Below are 21,240 nucleotides of genomic sequence, written 5' to 3'. Positions count from 1 at the left end.
CCCTGCTGGTGCGGGGGGCAGGGGAGGGAAGGGTTGGCAAGGCTGGCTAGGGGAGGGGAAACCAGGGTGGCTCTGCGCACTGCTCCCGCCGCAGGCGCTGGCTCTGCAGCTCCCATTGGCTGGGAACTTCAGCCAATGGGAGCTGCGGGGGGGGGGGGCGGTGCCAATGGGAGCTGCGGGGGGGGCGGTGCCAATGGGAGCTGCCGGGGGGGGCGGTGCCTGCAGGCACAGGCAGCGAGCGGAGCCCCCTGGTCCCTCCACCTAGGAGCTGCAGGGACATGCCGGTGGGAGCCAGGTAGCCCTCCTTCCTCCCCCGAGGTAAATGCCGCTCCGCATCCCAACCCTCTGCCCCAACCCTGAGCCCTCTTTCACACACCCAAACGACTGCTGTTGCTGGCCCAGGCAGCCCCTGATCCAGCACCAGCCAATGCAGAAGTCAAGGAGGTCCGTGACTTTCCGTGACCTCCGTGACAGACATGCAGCCTTAAAGATGAGAATACAGGGCCAATATGCCCATAGAAAATTGGTTTCCAAAAGCCAACTTTACCAAAATCTGTCTGAGGTGCTCCCACTGTGGCCAGGTGAAGACTTTCTCAGCATTCAAAGAAAGAACACAGGAAGAATTGCTAGAATTAACATTATAGATCAAATTCAGAGTTCTGATACCAGAGAGATGTCTGCCAGCAATGAACCCAGATGGGACAGGGTGAACATACTTGGGCAAGATGGCAGTCTGTTTGCTAGCACCTTGGCATAAATTTTAGCATTCTCATAAAAGAAATAGGTCTGTCTGGTGCACAATCTTTTACTTCTTCAGAAATTACCACAATTTTTGCCTCTCCATGAATCTGGAATCTGGTTCCCCTGCAATATACCATTACACAATTCAGTTAAAATAAGGATCAACACTTGCTTTAGAGCTCTGTAATACTCCTCAGAAAACCCATCGGGACCTGGAGCTTTATTGGATTTTAAATTTTTAATTACAACTTCAGCTTCTTCTTCAGCAGTTTGCCTATCAAGAGCTGCCACATCATCCTCTGAGAGCCAAGGTAGTTTCACACTTCTCAAATATTGGTAAGTTCAGGATTTAGATATTCTGAAGCATACAAAGTATTGAAAAAAGAACAGGAGTACTTGTGGCACCTTAGAGACTAACAAATTTATTAGAGCATAAGCTTTCGTGGACTACAGCCCACTTCTTCGGATGCATACAGAGAAGTGGGCTGTAGTCCACGAAAGCTTATGCTCTAATAAATTTGTTAGTCTCTAAGGTGCCACAAGTACTCCTGTTCTTTTTGCGGATACAGACTAACATGGCTGCTACTCTGAAACCTGTCAAAGTATTGAAAGTTAGCTAATGTTTCAGAAATCTGTTTGTTGATACACAGAATGAAATACAAAGATTTAGTAACTGGCCTCTAATAATTAAGACCTATCAATACAATCTGAATCCAAATATCACTATTTACCAATTCCTAGAACTCAGTACTTGTATAAAACCTTGTTGCACATATCTTGGTCATATTGCAACAAGAATACCAAACGGCAGCATGCCACTAAAACACAAACCTGATCTGGAGGATTTGCTGCATAAGTATGTAGTAACTTACTACAGATTTCTTACCTGTGTGGTGTGCAGTGGGTGGAAATAATATGGTCCTATATTATAGAGATACTGATTGGAGTCTTTTGGTATTTTAGACACTATTTATTTAAAAAATTGCTACAGGGGCAAGGATGCTTTTAATATCAGTATCCAAAAAGAAAGAGAACAAGCAAAACTATTTCAAGAACATTTGTGAAAGAAACCTGAATTTGCAAGATGTTTCTTGGTCTGAATGCTTCCACTTCACACATGGCTTGCCCATCCCTAATTTTGTAATCCATGTCCCTCCCTCTCCAGCCCTTACTTGGCAGCGCTCTTGTTGGCAGGATGCTGTTGCCAAGGGAGACAGAATGGATGTGCAGCTGGCTTTTCTTTCATCTGCACTTAGTGCTGCAGATACTATTGATGTGACTGTACAACCTTTGGCTACTAAGACCTACTGTCAATGTCATATGACTTTATGAAGAGCTTTGACAATTGCATAACTAGCCATACTGCATGTTGGAAAGCTAAAATGGGACCTTGTCAAAGAAGGGATTTACTTGGTGTCACAAATGCTGACTCAGTCAAGGGTATCAATTTCATTTACAGCAATAAGAGGGGGACAAAAGGATTTAAAACTATTTTAAGGAGTCTCCTCCAAAATAAAAGCCAGACACAGTTCCTACACATATTTGGATGAGATAACTATCAACCAGAGAAAGGAAATGTTTAGGGTGTTACATTAAGGGAATACATAAAGGAGCAATGGATGAAACTAGGAAAAGGTAAAAATTAGACTATTTCTAATGATGAGATCTATCAGACTGTGAAATAGTCTCTAGGCGGAAGCAGTGGAAATCTCATTTCTTGAGACATTTTAAAACCAGACTCTACAAAGCATCAGAAAACATGCTATAGAGAGAACAATATTTAATTGGCACGAGGTGAAAACTAGATGACATAAGAAATCTTTTTCAGATCTAACTTCCACAGGATGTACTTACTCAGAATTCCCATTGATATGCCTGGGAGTTTGGGCTCAACGAGAATTGTAAAATCAAGCACAATGATATTAATTCTTGGCTAGTTTGCACAGCATGAGAGCCATATCTTGCATAGTTAATTTACCTTGACTTATGTCATAGAAAAAGTGGTTCCTTTATGGACTGTTACTTCAGTCTCAATGTGGTGTGTCTCTCTCTTTTTTACAACCAGCAATGATTATTTTATTTGCCTGTAATATTTCTCCCTCCAGCTTTGTTTGAAACCCATGAACTAAACATGACAGGAACAAATCTCCAGGGAGATTCCTGCTTTCATTAGATTTATAAAAATGGGTTTGAACATAAGGAGAGGACTCTACCTGAGGGGGTCCTGAAGTGGAGGTTAGGGAAGAGGCGTTCTAGCAAGAAATTCCTCAAAGAGGAAGCAAGTAGAAGTATTGGAACTTGAATGCTATCTAACTTCGTTACTTCTGAGCCCCCTATGACCTTGGCATTTATCTTCATGTAGTGTGACATCATGGGGAGGATGGAGCTCTCTCATGGGAAGGTTCTGGAGAAATATCCTCTCTCTACAACGATGCTTCCAAACACGGTCTGAAAGATGTGGTGCCAGCCCAAGAAAGCATGTTTAAGGCAGGCATTTTGTTACCCACTAATCCTTCCGCTAGTAAGATTGGTGTCATTTTTTCCATATCATTTCTGGAAAGTCAGTGCTTATATACTACAGCAGCAGGTGCTATAGAAACATCAGTTCCTTAGTTAGAAGTGATACTAGGATTACAGACACACTGACTGAGCTTCTACAGGCCTTTCATGTGTCTCAGTGATTTCATCCCTTTCACAGGCAGTAATTTGGGAATTCACTACACTAGAATTCAAAGCCCAGGTTAGTCAGAGAATCTAATACTGCAGCTGGAGAGGAACTGGACAGTTTCATGACCAGTAATAACATTTGTAGGAGATCAAATCTCATGCTTCACAACATCAGCTGATCACTGCAGAGATAAAGAAAGTTTTTCACCCCATTTTTCACCGCACAAGTGGCTAGGTATGGATATATGAATTTTTGCCTTCCTTTGAAGTCACATATTGAACTACAAGGAATGATGGTCTGATCTGGTATGGTAAATCCTATGTTCTTATAAGAGAGATCACAGCTAGACCTCAGCTGGACACAACACACAATTTCTGTTAATGAGGGAAGGACCTGGCACCTTGTACTTAATTCAGTACTGATATGATTCATTGCTTGATTAATTCAATTCAGTAGTCAATAACATGGAAGACAGTGTACTGGTTCTTCGTATAACTGCCTGATCCAGTGATACAGTTTATCATATTGGTAATTTATGTCTCCATTTGAGTGTGAATGGCATTACATACTGACTGCAACGTATTGAATTTCATATGGGGGCGTTAGTTTTATGTGCACATTTCTTCTAATTTAATAAACAGTGTCTGGGTGGTGTTTCTGAATGTTATTTTGAATATTCTCAGGCCTCAGTTTCCCCCTCACACTGTAGAAGCACCTGGTGCATACAGGATACCACTTACACCCACTGACTGCTATGGAAATAGTTTCCCCAAAGCAGAACTGACTAAAAATAGTTCCAAGGAAAAGTTTTGTAAGTTGTTTCCTATCTAGTTTGTGGCATCTAGGTAGACACGTGTAGCTACAAAGAACAGATACACCTCTACCCCGATATAACGCGACCCGATATAACACGAATTCAGATATAACCCGATAAAGCAGTGCTCCGGGGGGGCAGGGCTGCGCACTCCGGCGGATCAAAGCAAGTTTGATATAACGCGGTTTCACCTATAATGCGGTAAGATTTTTTGGCTCCCGAGGACAGCGTTATATCGAGGTAGAGGTGTACATGCATAGATGCAGCAAAGCACTTAAACACAATGCATAACTTTAAGCCTGAAAGTAGTCCTTTTGACTGCCCGTTTCAATGGACTGCTTGTGTGCATAAAGTTACACACCTCGAATCATACAAACAGAGTGCTGGAAGGGACATTGGCAGGACCAAGGAAATCTAGACTACCCCAGACAGGTTTCTTAAAACCCTTCACAGCCTCCCTTGGAAGCCTGCTCCAGAATTTAACTACTCTTATAGTTAGAAAGTTTTTCCTAATATCTAACCTACATTTCCCTTGCTGCAGATTAAGCCCATTACTTCTTGTCCTATCTCCAGGGGGCATGGAGAACAATTAATTGATCACCGTCCTCTATATAACAACCTTTAACATATATGAAAACTGTTACCAGGTCCCGCCCTTAATCTTCTTTTCTCAAGACTAAACATGCCCAGTTGGTTTTTTTTAACCTTTCATCATAGGTCAGGTTTCTTGTTGCTCTCCTCTGGCCTCTCTTTAATTTATCCACATCCTTCCTGAAGTCTGGCACCCAGAAATGGACACAGTATTTCCGTTGAGGCCTCATCAGTGCCAAGCACAGTGAGACAGTTACCTCCCGTGTCTTACATACAACATTCCTGTTAATATACCCCAGAATAACTAGCCTTTTTTGCAACTCCATCACTTTGCTGACTCATTCCGTTTGTGATCCACTGTAACCCCCAGATCCTCTTCAGCAGTACCATCACCTAGCCAGTTATTTCCCATTATGTAGTTGTGCATTTGATTTTTCCTTCCTAAGTGTAGTACTACACCCTTGTCTTTATTGAATTTCTTTAAGAAATTTAAGAGCAACTATACTCTCCTCTCTATTACCCCATCATTAATGAAACTATTGAATAGCACTGAACCCAGGACTGACCCCTGCAGGATCCCACTAGATACGCCCTCCCAGTTTCACAGTGAACCACTGATATCTTCTCTTTAATACAGTCTTTCAATCAGTTGTGCACCCACCTTATAGTAATTTAATTTAAATCACATTTCCCTAGTTTGCTTATGAGAATGTCAGGCGGCCTTACTAAAAAAAGCCTTAATAATATCAAGTGCTTTGTTGGGTTGGAGTCAGACTGTCATATTAGCCTTGGCAAAGGTTAACATCTCAAAGTCATCCCCTTGGGGCCTTCCCTTACCTCATTCTGTGGGCGGGCACAACCCTGTGGTCTGGTTCTAGGGTGCAGCACTCCAGCTGTGTCATTTAAGAAGTCTGCCCCCTGGCAGGATGTAAAGCATTCCCAACAAAAGCAAACTACTTCCCCAGCCCCCTTCCTAGAGCAAGGGAGAGGGAAGCAGTCATGCAGTCCCAGTTCTCACTCTTCAGTGAGAGTAAAGATAAGGGATTAATCCTAGGGGATTTCAACAAAGAGACCCAGCCCCGCCCATCTTTCTCCACAGAGGGCTCACGCAGGAGTGCTTGCAAGCCATAGGTCAGTTGGTGCCACAGGGCCCCCCCAGTCTGAGAGCCCTGCCTCTGCTTGCTTCTGAGTGCTACCCTTACTGCATGGAGTTCCTCCCACTGAAAGCCCACCTCCAGGCCTGACAAGCTTCCCTGGAGCCACGGATTGGGGCTGATGGAAACCCTAGGAATACCTTAACACTTGCATTCCTTACTCTTGGTAAAATACCCGTGTTGCCTGAATAGAAGAGCTAAACCGTTCCCTTATATATGTAGGAGACAGAAATCACTTCACCCATCTCTGGAACGCAGTCACTTCTGCAGTTTCTTGAAAGGTGTTAGACCGACAGCTCTAAAAACCCTCTGATTATTCAGTCTGATTCCATCCCCATCAAATCTTGTTGGGACATTGGCTGAGTGCTGCTTCAAAGGGAAATGTACCACCTTGCTCCACCACAACTATTTCCTGAGGCAGTCTGGATTTTCCCCTTAAAATACAGATCCTCAAAGGTTTTAGGCTCATGACTTCCATTGAAATCAATCGAAATTAGGTACCTAAATATCTTTGAGGATCTGGGCCAAATGTCAAGGTGTCTGCGCTACACACTTTTACCCTTTAATTCCTAGCCCTATGCTCTGATTGCTGTATTGCTGCATGCTACTGATTTGTCCATTGAAATAATTAAAATGTCAGCTAAGTACCCGCACCATCAGCTGCAGTTAGCTTAACCGGCTGCCCCAATGGAGCGTAGCAGAAAGGAGATAACTCTACCAGCGGCCCCCTCAACATGTGTTCAAGCGCTGGCTCACAGAGAGTAATTCAGATCCCCTTCCCTGACCCACAAACAGGACTTTGTAAACTCCTGTGATTTTTTTAAAAAATATGATGTAAGTGCAAAAATACAAGTGTGCATTTAGGAAGATTGTTTCATGGATGAAACAGTTAATAAAAATGTCTGTGTTGCTCTTATACTAGCTTTCCTTGCTTTAAATTTTATTGTGTTCAAAGAATAACCTTAAAACTACAGCACAGGGGAGCTAATGACAAAGTAAAAACTCTGTGTTGAAGCATTTTGAACCAATTACAATTAACATCACTCTGTGTTCTCATTGGACATACAGTGTTTGCATTTTAGAAGATCTGTATGGCGATCAAATGTTACATTCCCTCAAATGTAATAGTAATGCTGACATAAGTGTCTTGTTGCCACACTTTCACTTATCACATTTTCTCCTCTCTCTCTCTTTTTTTAAGCATCTTCAGCTGTCATTGTACCATAACAGTGAAATTATTCACACTGTAAGTGCAATACAGAAAGCCAATTCTGTTTAGAGACAGAACACTACGCATGACACATCACTGCAACAGCTGCAGGAGAACATTAGTCTTTGCATTAACATTGACTACAGTGGCAAAGTGAATATATTAGCAACAGCCACTTCCTTACCCCTATTAAAGGTCAAGCTATAGAAGGGGGGGGAGGATATAAATGAGCACTATGCAGCAAACATAACTTTAAGATAAAGTGGCCTGTTTTAACCCAAATCAATATGAGTGGTTGGAAAGGGGTGGGCTAGGTTGGAATAAAATAAAGAAAAACTTGCTCAAGAGACCAATTCTGGTCCCAGTGAAGCCAATGCCAAAAAAACCAACCCTTTTCCAGACAAATTCTGGCCTCATTAACACTGGCGTAAATACATAACTCCACTGAAGTCAATATGTAAGTACCTTCATGGGGAGAGACTACTAGGTTCTAAAGGACTCTTCAATCTAGTTGAGAAAGGCATAACAATGGCTAGAAGCTGATGCCAGGCAGATTCAAATTACAAATAAGGCACAATTTTTAACCACTGGCACAAATTACCAAGGGAATTGGTGGAGTCTCCATCTCTTGATGTCTTTAAATCATGACTGAATGCTCTTCTGCAAGTTTAGTCAGGCATAAATTATTGGGCTCAATACCGGGGTAACTGGGTGAAATTTAATGGCCTGTAGGGTGACCAGATAGCAACTGTAAAAAATCAGGACAGGGGGTGGGGGGCAATAGGTGCCTATATAAGTAAAAGCCCCCAAAATCAGGACTGTCCCTATAAAATCGGGACATCTGGTCACCCTAATGGCCTGTGATACACAGGAGGTCACTGTGACTCAGGGATCTCTTAGTGCCATGTGGCAGAGGATACAGGGGTGCATGAGTTACAGGATTCCCTTGGGACTGATATCTACATATTAGTTTGCCAAAGAGTGTCATGAAAGGTCTATACCAAAAGCCTGTGTCACACTGGTCATCATAATTGCGAGATGTATGTATGGATAACGTGTGAAGAATTATGTATATATACCCTGAAAAACATGTTTTTAAGGTCTCTGAGTTGGGGCCGGTCACCAGAACTTGTTAAACAAGTTTCTTTCAGGCAAAAGATGTTTATCTGTCTGTCTACATATAAACTGAGTGCACCATGGGCATCCATTTACAGTCTGAGGAAAATGCTAATCAAGTGAGTGCAAAGTGTCCAGGAGAGACCCTAGACAGGAAAACACAAGCAGTGGGGGTTATCCTGTTTACAAGTGCAGACAAGGGATGTATAACTGGGGATACAGAGGATCATGATGAATCCTTCACTTAGGAAGTAAGCTGACCGTGGATTTGCTTCATGAAAAAAGGCTCACAGCCAGCCAGGCTGTTAAACGCTGGGAGAACAACTTTGGGTAAGATAAACTTCATAGACAGGAGGGAATCTTGTTAGATAAATCTAGGCTCTGGAGTACATGTGTTATGATTTAATTTTATATGTAACTCTTTGTCTCAAGTGATAGCAAATAGAACTACTGAACTCTGTTAAAATCCTCTCTCTCCCTCAGGCGGGGGGGGGGGTGACAAAGTGGGAATGTTCTTAATGTTTTCTCTGAGTGCTGTGTGGGTGCCTCAGTTTCCCCTGTGCATTTCTCGAGTGTCTAGGGGTGTGTGATTGTCGCAGAGCCCTAGGGAGCCAGTGTGATGCTGTCTGCACAGAGAATGGCCGACACCTTGTCTCCTGGCAACTGATGGCCTGGGCCCCTTCTCTGCAAAGGTGCCAACTGAAGGTGTTGGAGAACAAAGAGATTAGGTGACCTCCTGGCCCGGGAAGGAGACAAAGGGAGAGGAGGGGCTGGAGAGTTTTCAGTTTGGAGCTGGCTGGGAAAATGAAAGGGAGCCCAGACAGGGCTCTGGCCTCCCTGCCCCTCCCCCCCCTAAGATGGACCTGACTAAGGGGTTCCTGTTGTCTGTACCTGCAAGACCTGTCTTGGACTGTGTTCCTGTCGTCTAAATAAACCTTCTGTTTTACGGGCTGGCTGAGAGTCATGGTGAATTGCAGGAAGCTGGGGGTGGAGGGCCTTGTTTCCCCCAAACTCCATGACAGGGGGAATTAATTGAGGCTGGGTCCCCCACATCCCAGGTGAGTGCTCTAACCATGAGGCTAAAAGTTATAAGGTGGGCACCCCCACCTCCTCCTCCTCTGGCCATTTTGTGTGGAGAAGTGGCTTAGGCATCTAAGCAGCCTGACTCCAGGCAGCTGATTCCTATTCATGCATTGCTAAGCAGAGACAAGCACTTTCCTGCAGCCCAGACTTAGGAGCCTGACTCTGGGAAAGGGGTGGAGCTTAGCACACATCCCTGTCATGGGCATCTCCCAAGGTGTGAGAGATGTAGCTTATGTGGCTCTGCGCCTAGTCTGCTGGCTTTTGTGGATCCATTCTATGGTGCCTCTCAATCCCATGCATTGTATAGGAAGCCCAGACACCTAAATCAGCTTTGTGGATCACGGTGTTATTCCTCTGATCTTTTCAGATGCCTAAAAGTTAGGTGCTGTGACACTTAGTGTTGCAATGCCTAGGTCCCTTCCTGAATCCCACCCTATGAATCTATGAGTGTTGTAACTAAGGTCAAAATCTGGCCCACTGTTTTCAACAGGATCTGAATGTGGCCCTAAATATTTTAACTTCTTAAATAAATGTTTTGGACCCTGATTCAGTCAGTTACTTAAGCAAGTGAAGATTCTCATTCACGTCAATGGAACTACACACGTGCTTAAAGCTGTACATGTGATGAATACCTTCCCGAAGGGGGTGTGGCGAGTGGAAAGGGAACAGTGTAACTACTCCCTTATAGACAAACTACCAATGGTGTCTGGTGTTATATGTAGCACATTCCTCATGCAGATATGTCTCTCTCCTATTCTGCCTCTGGTGTTTTGGTTTATTTACTGTATATTTATTCAAAGTTTCCCTGCTGGGAGCTGTTCCTGCGCATTCGCTCACTGTCAATTACATTGCCAGAAGCACAGCAGCACCTACTGCGACATTTCTATCGCATTACAACTATTTCCTTAAGGTGACCTTGGGTCTGAGATATTTGTCAGCCGGGAAATAAAACATAAAGAGAACAAAATGAAACAGGAACACTAGGTAGTGATTTGTCCCCAACTAGACGCTGCAGTTGAACATGAAAGTTACTGATGAACACTGTATACTTACTTACACCATAAACCATCCCTTGCTAGAGGCCCCATGTGAAATTATGCCTCTATAAATTAATGCTTTCAATGAATACCGTTTTATTGTACAGCCAGAAGTGGAGACTCATCGTTAAGGGCCTTTGCACAATTCAGTTCCATACGCTGATAATTATGAAAAAATACATTTGGCAAGACAGAAGTGTCTCATTTCATTGGCAGTAGCCCAGGACCCTTTTCCAGAGGCTCCAACTGCATAGGTTATTAGTTTCCTTGAGTCAAATTCAGCCTTGGTGTAAGCAGGCAATTGAAGGTCTCTGTTTTCACCACGGCTCAGTTTTGGCCACTTGGGTTTTTCAGAGTGTATCTTGAAAAATCATCTGCTGAGCATGCATGTGTCAAAGGCAGTAACTGATTTGCCAAGCTATGTGGCATGCACCAGGTAGTGGAAAACAAGATCCAGCCTCATTCTTTTAATTTAGAGCAGATTAGCTAACCTCATTTGTTTCTCAACAACTTATCCCTGTAATATCTTTTTATGTGTGAAATCTTTTAATCATATTACAAAATATATATGGCAGAGTTTCCTAGTTGTGTGAAAGCTATAGTTAATATTTCCTATAGTTAAAGTGGTGGCTAAGATTATGACTTCCATAATAACCCTGTATTTTCAACAGACTCACAACTGTCATGATAATGGTGTGAGCTGAAACTTGCAATGGTTGCACTCAGTCCAGATGTGATATGTCAGGAGGATTTGGGGGTGGAGAAGGAGGAATGTAAGGAAAATTCATTCAGCCATTTCGGAGTCAGAGAAAGTGTTTAAGATCTTTTTGTGCACAAAAACTCAAAAACAGTTGAACAACAACATTCTAGATGTGATATCTCTGCCAAGTGCGGTTAAATAACCTGATCCAACTAAAAACATTTCTATGAATTATTTTTAAAATTTAAATGTTGACGGATGTATGTATGAAATTAAACATTACCCTGCAGTCCAAACACATGACCTTCTGCTAGTGCATGAGAATCTGGAAGTGAAACTTTTATTAATGGAAAACCAGATGCTTCACTGCCTTACAGCTCCTTTAGATGTTCTAAACAAAGCCCATGGATGCAGTCACCAGGGAGATGTAAGGGAATTCTCCAGATAAGGTAGAGCTATCTTAACAGCTCAATGCCACACTGAGTCAGACCACCTGATGCCGGGTGTGTGCCAGAGATGTGGCTGGGGGAGGGGGTTGCGCTCCAGCAGTTCTTGGTTGCTGAAACAGCCCCTTGGGACAATAAGCAGCCAAGTGTAAGATAGAGCAAATCTGATAGGGAAATCAATGACTTCTCACCAGTGAGAGATGTGCCCAGATGGGCACAACCGTTTGGCCGCTCTGAACAGGCACTACACTGCACCATTCCTTGTTGCTAGAGAGCTAGGGGATAGCCAGAGCTGCTTTTTTGCTGTTTGACATGTTTATGTAAAACCTCTAACTTGTGCTCCAGGATAAAGGCTTGGAGAGAAAAAGGTTTCACCGTAAGACTATGGATTGTGTGTCTGGTGCACTCAAGTGTGGCAGACTCAGCATAGATTTGTCTGGGTTGCTCCCAGTGGCACAGTAGCTACACCAATTGTGCAATACGCTACCCTCCTTCCATGCATGACCAGTTATGGGGATGAGAGAGGGAATAGTCCCGCTCCATTCGGCGTGCTAATGTCTGTGGGTCATTTTGGAAGAATCCTATAGAATTTCCTAGGGATGAAACCAATAGGGATCTATCGACATTATTCTTTAAAACTTGTGGAATTTAATAACGACTCATATCCTTGCTATAACATTTTTAAATTGCCCAATGGAATTCTATAGAGGAATATAATTATTAAATACTAGAAGGTGGCTTGAAAAACTCATAGAAAAATTACCATTTACTTTTAAATTCTGTTGGACAAAACAAAAAGGGAAGTGTAGAGAGGAAGCAGAGTCTGTATCCTCCTATAGCACGTAGCATTACAAACAGGTAGGAGGCTCCGATTCATAGACTCAGATTCCAATGCCAGAAGAGACCACTGTGATCACCTAGTCTGATCTCCTGTATAGCACCGGCCATAGAACTGCCTCCAGATATTTCCTAGAGCAGATCTTTTAGAAGAACCTCCAATCTTGATTTTAAAATTGTGAATGATGGAGACTCCATCCTGACCCTAGGTAAGTTGTTCCAATGCTTTTTTACTCTGACTGTTGAACATTTATGCCTTATTTCCAGTCTGAATTTGTCTAGCTTCAACTTGCAGCCATTAGATTGTGTTATACCTTCTTCGCTAGACTGAAGAGCCCATTATTAAATATTTGATATCCAAGTAGGTACTTATAGACTGTAATAGGTCACCCCTTATCTCTCTCTTTGTTAAAATAAGTAGATTAAGTTGCTTGAATCTATCACTATAAAACAGGTTTTCTAATCCTTTAATCATTCTCATAGCTCTTCTCCCTCTCCAATTTATCAACATCCTTCTTGAATTGTGGGCACCAGAACTGGACACAGTATTCCAGCAGTGGGCACATGTCTCTACTCCTACTGGAGATTCTCCTGTTCATGCATCCAAGGACTGCATTAGCCCTTTTGGCCACAATGTTGCACTGGCATCTCATTTGTCCCTCCATCCCCAAGGGGTGGTCGAGTGAGCAGCCCCAGTGTAGTCTTTTTTGGTTTTAGTTGCTGGTCTAGGTAACCCACTCTACCACCTTACCACCAGTCCTTTAAAACAATGAATCAAATCCTCAGCAGGCGTAAGTCCGTTTGTGCAATTGAAATTAATGGAGCAGTGCAAATTCTGACCAGCTGAGGAGCTGGCTCAAGTATTTGGAAAGTTGCAAAGCCAAGAGCTCCAGAACATCTGTACAACACATTTAAAGCCAGAATTGAAGAGCAATAATTTTAATGGTGGAAAATCGTGAGTGCAATAACTGGCATAATTCATTAACAGGAGCATGTCAACATGTGCTTTTCCTACCCCCCCACTCCTAACAAAGTGCTGTTGAGTGAACAGCCTTACAGAAACACACTGATTGCCATGAATGACTGGGGCTGGGTAGGAAATGCTGGATAATGTTTTTGTGTTTTGGGGGGGAAATAACCAATCATAATCTGCATTTTAAAAAAATGCCTCACCCACTCATTTGTAGGAATGGATATAATCAATCCTGACTTTCAGAAGAGAGGAGTTATTAATGGCACTTATGCCAACCAGTTCTTCGAGTTTAACCTTGGCATCTGCCTGAGGGCTTAGCATTTATGTCCCTTCCAATGATGTGTGTGAGATTATTCTGAAGATGTTTCTTGCCCAAAGAAGAAATCTTCACATCAATTTATTTTTAAAAAGCCCACTACAATTAAAGCTTTGGGGAACTTGGTTGGGCCTTTTGGTGGTGGTGATTGTTTTTGTTTCTTCTTACATTTCATTTCCATTCCATAAGTTAGAAGAATTTTGTGGAAGAATGCGGTGCATGACTTAGCTAGATCCAGATTCACCTCCCATTAGAGTCAACAGGAGTTTTAGTTTGTCAGAACTTAACAATGCTAGTGACACTGGTTGGAATAAGAGATAATTTTCTATGGACTGGAACAAAACATGCTGAGAATAGATAAGTAATCTGAAATATGCATGATATATGAGTATTCTCCAGTCTCATAAATCCTGGAGAAGAATGAGCTAGATAATTGCTTCTGCACTCACTATTTTATTAGCTCTAAGATAAACTGCATGATAGACTCTTTGCTAGATTCTATTGCAGACCTCCGGGCAAAATTCTCTAATATGGGTGGCATCATATGTACATATAGAAAAATACCATAAACAAAATATCTGGATCATTGAGCTCATGAAGGCTAAATACCTTTATAAGTATGCCTGTCCATGCCAAGTAAAGCCAAAAATTATAACCATGCTTCATGCTAAACATACCCACACAGAGTGACCGAGGGTCAATTCAAGCACAGATATATAACATCTGAATAATGTAAAGCACCTGATTGAAATGCACAGAAGGTAAAATAATTCAGAATGGGTTGGCTAAAAATCTAGGCTGACGTATTCTGACCTTTATTCACCCCGGAATGAAAAACAAGAGAGAAAAAGCACACTGACTGAGGGCCAAACTGCTGCATTTAACCACTGGCACAGAAAGCAGCATCACATTGCCTTGGGGAGGGATTGCACCTTCGGGGGGCTTCTTGTAATGAGTCTAGCATTTTCTCTTTATCTGTTATTCATTTTAAGTTTTTATGGTCCAGTATATGACAATCTGATGTCAATCAGCAACTGGACAATTTTGGATTCTGAAGATCTGACATGAACACCAGGAGCTTTAACATATCCTTTTTTCTTGATCTTTTATTTGCAGTTACTACATGATGAATCTTGGACCAAACAACTGATTTCCAGATGAAGGAGCGTAATGCTGAAGATTGCCATGCTAATACCCCCAGGGCATCTGGAGTTTTATGCAAGTCCCCAGCTTGACTGAAACCACAATATCCATTAAATCAGGAGTGTTACATACCCAATCACAGTCCAGATCCAGTCCCACCTGACATATTCAGATTATGAAGAATCTAAGATTTTGGTTGTTCTTGTTTTTGGTTTAAAAATAAATTTCTGGCCCCCATCTAACCTCACTAGGGTGTTAACTCTAAAGGACACTATCATGTAAACATTATTTAATTGCTGATTACTGTGGCAAACGGAATGGGGAAGTTAGTGAGAGTGAAGCCCACGCGTAGTGGGAATTGCTGTAAGGAAGGAAATGAAGAGAGAAGGGCATAGGAGGGACATAAAGACTGGGAAGAGGGAGAGAAACAGAGAAAGGAGGATGGGAAAGGAAGAATAAAAGGCAAAAGTAGCAGGGTGAGTATATTTTCTCACTGAGTGATGCTGAACGTAACAAAAAAGTACTAAATAAATGATGATAACATTTATTTACTATCCAAGGGCCACATTCTGCTTCTGATCCTTGTGCAAACCTACCATTGACACTGTTGAGATATCTGCTGTGAAAATAGACTGTATTCCTAAGTTTATACTCCAACCTACAGACCACAATGAAAAATGGAATTTGGCTTTCTCCACAGAATGAAATTGACACGCTCTGTTCTCTGCCTCTGTTTAATATGTTGGGGAAAAAACAAATATCCTAATAAATATGTACAAAACATGCCAAGACAAATCCTGCTCTCACCATGGAATTTTGATCTGGTTGCATTGGTATATTTCAAAGCAGAACTTGGCCTTGGACTTTAAATGTATAACTCTGAAAATACTGAATTGATTTTCTTCAGATGTGAATTGTTTACTGCATTACCAGGGACTATAAAACTGTGTTCAAATATCCTAGCGGTCAGCCCTTTTTGAGCTACGTAAGCACAAACATTTCAGTCAGAACACGTAAGCAAAGTGGATTTCTTTTCAGGCCCACATAATTTAAAAACAGCCAAACTAATTTTGCTGAGACCAGGGGTGACCAACCTGTGGCTCCAGAGCCACATGCGGCTTTTCTGAAGTTAACATGCGGCTCCTTGTATAGGCACCAACTCCGGGGATGGAGCTACAGGTGCCAACTTTCCAATGGGCCAGGGGGTGCTCACTGCTCAACCACTGGCTCTGCCCCCACTACACCCCTTCCCGCCCCCTCCCCTGAGCCTGCCATGCCCTCTCTCCTCTCCCTCCCCGCCAAAGCCTCCTGCACACCACGAAACAGCTGGTCAGGAGGTGCGGGGAGGGAGAGGGAGATGCTGATCAGCGGGGCTGTCGGGTGGAAGGCGCTGGGAGCAGGGGAGGGAGCTGATGGGGGACTGGTGACGTATTACTGTGGCTCTCTGGCAATGTACATTGGTAAATTCTGGCTTCTTCTCAGGCTCAGGTTGGCCACCCCAGCTGAGACTTTCCAAAATATTCATCTTTAGGCTGAGGCCAAGCATGGAAACTACACATCCCAAATGTAACTTGTTTGAGGAAATTATGAGCAACCAAAAAGTGCGGGTGAGACTGGAAACTGTAACTCAACCTTAACTGTAGACAACCATTTTTATTTTCCCAGGTCAAGTCAGCAGTTCCCAAGTCTGGGTCATGGAAATAACTTTAGCAGGTCCTGCATGCCCCTGATTGGAACTGTGGTTTTCTTCTTTCCTATATCAGCCGTGTTGACTCTTATCTTTAGAAAATCAGGGGACACCTTGGCAGTTTTTGTCTACTTGGTACAGCATTCTACCAAGCTGACTGTAGGGAATGTCTGTAAGATCTCAGCCAGATCATCCCAGCCTACTGCCAGATGTTGCAGCTCTTATCTTTCATACTCAGTCTCACAGGCCAGACCACAATCAAAATTGTGCTAGCAAATTACTGGGCTGCTGTTATAGAATTTGTCTATTGGTTCTTTTTATTTTTATTGAACATTTTTACTGCAGTGGTATCTACAGGCCTCAAATAGGTCAAGGACCCATTGCGCTAGGCACAAACATATAGGCCCTGATTCTGCTGTCCATTCCCAGTCAGTAAAGAGCATAAGCACGTGCTTAACTCTCAGCACATGTTTTAATCCAATTACTTCAATAGGAATTAAGCAAGTGCTTAAAAACTTTGCTGAATTGGAGCCATAGTCCCTGCTCCGGAAGCTTACAGCTGAAGGCCCTGATTTAGCCAGGGACTTAAGCATGGGCCTAACTTTATGCCTGTGAGTTGCTTTAAGTACCTTATTGGAATGGGGCCCTAAAAAGCAACAAGTGGATGAGACAAACAGTCAAGAGTGGAGGAGGCAAAAAAAGGGTATTCTAGCCATATGTGAAAAACAATGTCCTTTAATTTGTTGACAATTTGGAATTCAAAAATTTTCAGCCAGCTCTATTTAGCTATGTGCGCATTCTTAGCCAATCAGAGGCAGTGATCACAACACGTCACCTATGCAGTTTCCAGCACTGTTTTCTTGACCTTACAAGGGGCACTGTGGAGGTCCACTATGTGCTCATCTTATAGAAGGCCAGGGGACAAGAACTCTTGAGCAGACCCTTCTGGCAAACCCAGGAAAGAAACTGAAGTGCTCTAGCGGAAGACACCACATTGAGTTTAACTCACTAGGAAGAAGGGACAGCAGCCATGCAGCAACATGACACGTTTGATGGTGGAGGTGGGGAAGCACAAGGGTAAGAAAATGGAGGTGGCCAAAGGGCTTCCCAAGAAAAAATCTGCCATTTTTGAAGCCTGTTTCTAAAACAAGAAGTGGGAGATGATTTGTGTGCTATCAAGAGGACTCAACAGCAGTTTTATCCTTACAGTGATCTTTTGAGAATGATTAGTTCATAATGTGGACTAAGTGTAGAGATGTTACTCTCAGGAATGCAACTACAGTGCGTTGAAATCAACTGGGTGGCAGTGGCATAACTGAGAGCAAAATCCAACCCATTATATTTTTGCTGTATTGAAATATTAACTGTAATAGCAATGTTGTTCCACTTTAAAAATGGATTACTGGGCATGCATATTTATGGGGCTGTGCTCCCTGAGGTGCATGCACAGAACTCCCATTTAAGCTAATGGGGCTAATACAAGAGCACTGACAGGTGGAGAGACAAATTAATAAGGAGATTTAGCGTGCAGGCTTTCAGTGAACATAGAGCACTTTCATTTAAAAATATAATAATGCTATTTATAAAGCAACCAGCAACAGGACCCTCAGAGCAAAGTAGGATAATTCCGTTATAAAAAATGTATACATGCTGAAAATAAAAATATAATGTAATAATACCAACAAACAGAAGAGAAAGAGTGGGGGACTTGCTTAGTGATTAGGGGGAAGGGAAAGGTCATCTTTTAAAATGAAAGTCTTCTGCTGTGTTTCTAAAGTGGGGCTAGAAGAACTGATGGACATTAAGGGAAAGTGAGGTCATCATGGGCTAATGGGGCACCACTAGGTGGCTTAAGATGTACAAGGGATGGGCAAATGTCAGAAGGCAACTGCCCATCAGAACTGTACAGTCTGTCGTAGCAGAGAAGAGACAGAACTAGGCTGTAATGAATAAATGCAAAGATGACTGTTTATTAAGGCTTTGACTCTGTGGGCCTTTCTGGCTCTCCAGCTCCTAGACTGTCTAACACAGACCCTGCTGCTTAGTGTCTCCACACCGAGTCCCCCTAAGTCCTGGCCTGGATTCGGCAGTCATGGCATGCTGACTGCAATACAAGGACAAGGCTCAGGAATGATGTCTCCCACATAGTGAGAGCAGACACTATCCAGGGCTGATGATGTTTATTTAGGGAGCTGTTACCTGCCAGCTATTTAATGGGTCCATGATCTATACACACCAAACCTCAATGTAAGCAGAGACACAATCAGTTGTAACAGTGCATTGTTGTGTTAAATAAGGAGCTGTTGTGAACTACTGGGTTAGTACATAATTTGGATATTGTTAGACTTTTCCTTTTATAAAAATAATGAAATCCAGCCACAAAAAGATTGCATGTGAAGCAGCATTAATGGTTTGACAACAGGCCACAAAAGCCCTGAAATGTTATTTTGGCAGAAAATGAAAGCTGACACACATGCCATAGCTGGACCTTTGATGTGGCATGGAAGAAACCTTTCACCCCCCGCTTGCAAAGCCTGCCGAAGGGTCAACTACAACTCACGAGAATGCAGGGACTACTCCTGTCGTGCGCCCATGGGATCCTGTCCTGCCCCCTTCCACTCTGGGCTGAGGATGCAGTTAGTGCAGTCCCCCTATGCACTGAGCTATTCAGGGAGGGACTGTAACAGTGGCTTAAACAGCCAGACACATTACAGCATGCCACAAATGAACCTCGTCGGGCAAATGGCAGATTTAAATGTTTTGTTTTAAATAATAATAAAAAAAGATCAAAACATCTGAGGTCAAGTTTTTCCCACCACTTACATCCCTATAGACCATCCAAACTTTAGTGATTTGAATGGGATGTGGATGGGTTATAGGTGAAGGCGGAATTACCCGCTTCACTTTCACATCTTATGACAGTTTAATGTAAACAGGAAATACTAAAAGACCTGCAGAGTCAACATCTTTCTACAGCTACCTAACTTCCAGTAACCATCATGTGTAAAGGTGCTAGGACACAACAGTATGACAGACACCACTCCCTTGGTTCTCTTTCAGTGTCTGTTCTGCTAATCTTGAAGGATAGGATCACCCTGCAAGTGACTGATAGCTGGGATGTAAATTGAACACCGGGGGCGGGGGGGGGCGGGGAGGGGGGAGAGAGTATGTGAGCGCGCTGGGGGATGTTGATGCATCGCAATCACTGTAGACTAGCAAATATTAACATTAATCCTGTGCATCACGACTGCACATTCGCTATACTTTTCCACATATCAAATCCATAAGTCTATCTTCTGAGCCAGTGGTTGATTTAGTATCCAGCAAATAACTGATGATGTATTACCTCTCTTGTAATGGATTAGCTAGTTCAACCATACTTGCCTTTGATGTGATGGAATAAATGACAGCAGTTTTACTAATGCATGCTTCCCCCCCCCCCCCCCGCCCCCGCATCAAATAAGGCAAAAAGTTGTCCCTTAATATTTGAACCCATACAAGAATATAATACATATAGACAGCAAATGGGTATAATGTAACATGCCATAAAATGTAAGTAGCTTTCTGGTTTGAAAGAAGGGTGATGCGAGGTACAGGGAGGCTATTTTACACATGACAGAGGTAATAAATCTAGGGCTTGCCTGCAGCCTCGGACTCAACTGGAAATGCATTAGCTGATGCAAATATTTTTGAAACATGGTGCATGTATATTACAAAGGGTCTCCACTACTGAGCTGACCGGGTTCCAAGCTATGTTGGTGGTGTTACAGCTTTGCCAGTCAAAGAATGATCATATTAGTCAGTTTTCAATTCAAAACTGCAAATGGGAATAGATCACAACAGCAGCATCACTAGCTCCACTTCTGATTCACGGAAAGGCAATCACGTGTTGACTTCTTTCCTCTGGGCAAGAGGAAGTGTCCAAGTTGTGTACACTGTGGCCCAAACATCCAGCTGCTTTGCTACTGAGCCTGAGTTGTGCCAGGACAGTATAGGAGCAAAATGGGGCAAAAAGTTGGCACCACACTTTGAGCTGCACTGAGAGTAGCTTTTGCGTGGCCCAGGAACTGGAATCCAGTATTAACTGATATATATAAAACCCCACATCTCGTGTATGCCCTCAGTATTGTCATGTTATAGCTGCGGTATTCCACTTGGGGTAGTAGTAACCAGATGGCACATTGTCAGAAAACAGATTATGGTCCAGGAGTGTAGGTTGTATTATTTATGGAGCAGTAGTTGTAGGTGGACACCCTGTCAGAGGAGCCCCACACAACTGCAAACCAATGTGGGGCATGGTGGGACTTGGAACTGTGCATAGCATATGCTGGTTCCACAATAAGATGCTCAGAGGTAGAAGGCTGCGGAGAGTGATTTATATGAGACTGTGGGATGGAAGGAGTGGTTATATAGGACAGTAGAGAGAGGTTCTTTTATATAATATAATCAAACAGTTAAAAAGATTCAGGGTTTGGTAAGGGAAAAGTGTAGAAGTTTAGGGCCTAATCCAAAGTCCTCTACAGTGAACAGAAAGACTCACACTGACTTCAGATCAGGCCTTCAATCTGGTTCTTATTTTATAAAAAATGTGGTTTACCCTTTAGCCCACGAAAGCTTATGCTCAAATAAATTTGTTAGTCTCTACGGTGCCACAAGTACTCCTGTTCTTTTTGTGGATACAGACTAACACGGCTGCTACTCTGAAACCTTTCTCTAGTATAACC

The 21,240-nt window shown here is 42.8% G+C and overlaps 1 protein-coding gene and 1 long non-coding RNA gene across 14 annotated transcripts in view; one reads left to right on the top strand and one right to left on the bottom strand.

Moving 5' to 3' along the window:
• Nucleotides 1–21,240, bottom strand: part of TMEM108 (transmembrane protein 108) — a 261,335-nt gene that overhangs the window by 44,368 nt on the left and 195,727 nt on the right. The gene's annotated exons all lie outside the window — the stretch shown is intronic.
• On the top strand, nt 1,610–15,786 carry LOC122172684 (uncharacterized). Its single transcript, XR_006173206.2, has 2 exons — nt 1,610–8,624; nt 14,803–15,786. It is a non-coding gene; the product is annotated as an uncharacterized LOC122172684 (long non-coding RNA).

Source organism: Chrysemys picta, chromosome 2, assembly GCF_011386835.1.
Source record: "Chrysemys picta bellii isolate R12L10 chromosome 2, ASM1138683v2, whole genome shotgun sequence".
Classification (NCBI taxonomy): Eukaryota; Metazoa; Chordata; order Testudines; family Emydidae; genus Chrysemys; species Chrysemys picta.
This window is presented reverse-complemented; position numbering and strand designations above follow the sequence as displayed.